General features: G+C 37.4%; 1 non-coding gene across 1 annotated transcript; it reads right to left on the bottom strand.

The window, feature by feature from the left end:
* Positions 1-524: 524 nt before the first annotated feature.
* On the bottom strand, positions 525-648 carry LOC133252212 (small nucleolar RNA SNORA31). Its single transcript, XR_009737835.1, has one exon. It is a non-coding gene; the product is annotated as a small nucleolar RNA SNORA31 (small nucleolar RNA).
* Positions 649-1,920: the final 1,272 nt, after the last annotated feature.

Raw genomic sequence — 1,920 nt, 5'->3', positions numbered from 1 at the left:
TTTAGAACAGTTAATCAAAAAAAGAGATCTGGTACTCCAAACAGGTCTAAACAGTGTTGGTTTTATTCTTTATTTAGACTTAATTTTTTTTTCTTTCTTTCTAATTGAAGGATAATTTCTTTACAATCTTGTGTTGCTTTCTGCCATATATCAACATGCATCAGCCATAGTAGACTTAACCCTTATGTTTTTAGAAGTGAAATCAATCAGAAGGTAAGGTTATAAGGGAATAATCTTTCAATGTTGCTGTATAGTCGCTCAGTCATGTCTGACTCTTTATGACTCAATGAACTACAGCCTGCCAGGTTCCTCTGTCCATGGAATTCTCAGACAAGAATACTGGAGTGGGTTGCCATTTCCTTCTCCAGGGGACCTTCCCAGATCAGGGATTGAAAGCACATCTCCTACATTGGCAGGGAGATTATGAGCCACCAGGAAAGCCTTGTAAACTCTTAAAAATTCTTCTTTGGAATAAAGCAGGCTTTTACTGCTCACAAGGTTATTTGGGAGGTGCAAATTTTTTTCCCTGTATTCCCCCATTCAATCTGGGCTGCCACAATCAGACAGAAAGCATGAGGACACATTTTTCTTGCATTTGTAGTGGAAGCCCTAGCAGACACAGTGTTTGTTTTAATATAATTGATGCAGGTACAGAGACGGAGAGGGTTCTTGGAATTATGACATGTATATATATGGGGCAGCTTATAATGCCCATACAGTGCCGAGGCAAATCTAAAGAATAGAATAACCTAGTGAAGTGAAAGTCACTCAGTAGTGTCCAACTCTTTGCAACCCCATGAACTATACAGTCCATGGAACTCTCCAGGCCAGAATATTGGAGTGGGTACCCGTTCCCTTCTCCAGGGGATCTTCCTAACCCAGGCCAGTGACTGAACCCAGGTCTCCCACGTTGCGGGCAGATTCTCTACCAGCTGAGCCACAAGGGAAGCCCAGAATAACCTAAGGGGGAAATAAAGAAAAGGGCAGGGACCAACGGCATCACTTGACCCTCCATCTCCTATGTTACCTAAAGCCAGGACTACTGCACTGATTTCCCTTTACTGCCATTAGTTCCCCACCTCCCTACTTTATACCTTTGTGCATAAAAAAGTTTGAACTGGACTTTGTCACATGAAAATATCCTGGTTAATCTTTTATGTCTATAAACTAGAATATATATTTAGAATTTTTAAGCATATTATTTTGTTTTTCCTTATAATGTCAACACAGTTAATAATGTCTATCTATCATATATCTATACAAACACACACTTTATTTTTATAAGATCCTACACATTGGAAAAAGAAAGGTAAAACTCAGTCACTTTGAAGTATGTTCCTGATATCTATTTGTTACCATATGGCATAATCACACTCTTTAATGACAAAACTTGATGTCTCTTGAATTCTTATCATGAAAGCTTTCAGTATCTTATCTAGTCAATACCTCTTCATCATTCATTTGCTTCCATACAGACATTTAAGATGATACCCTTCCTCCATAATCAAAATTAGGTTTTCTAAAAATTCAGTGGAGCTATCCAATATTTTAGTTAATTTTGGATCTCTCCTCTATTAAAAGACTTTTAAGAAAATAGTCTTTAAGCTGAAGGTTGCCTAAGTCATTCACTGAACATGAGACAGATTATTAGGACAATCTCCAGTAAGAATAATTTCCTATGATTCTTCAGCAATTTTGTTTTTCTTTTTGTTATGCTGTCAAATGAATTACCTTTGTTTTTCAATTTGACTGTTTGTCAATAGGTAGGCACATTGAGATTACCATGACAGAGGAAATGGATACTGAGAAATACAGGTTGCCAGAACCTAATTTGCTCTGCTAGCAAGAGCCATATTCTGCATTCAAATCTAAATCACGAGTCTCTAAATACCATGCTGTCTTCATTCAAAGCAATTGTTC

Source organism: Bos javanicus, chromosome 7 (genome assembly GCF_032452875.1).
Source record: "Bos javanicus breed banteng chromosome 7, ARS-OSU_banteng_1.0, whole genome shotgun sequence".
NCBI classification, from domain to species: domain Eukaryota; kingdom Metazoa; phylum Chordata; class Mammalia; order Artiodactyla; family Bovidae; genus Bos; species Bos javanicus.
The sequence above is the reverse complement of the archived record's forward strand: the minus strand, read 5'-3'. Positions and strand labels throughout refer to the sequence as shown.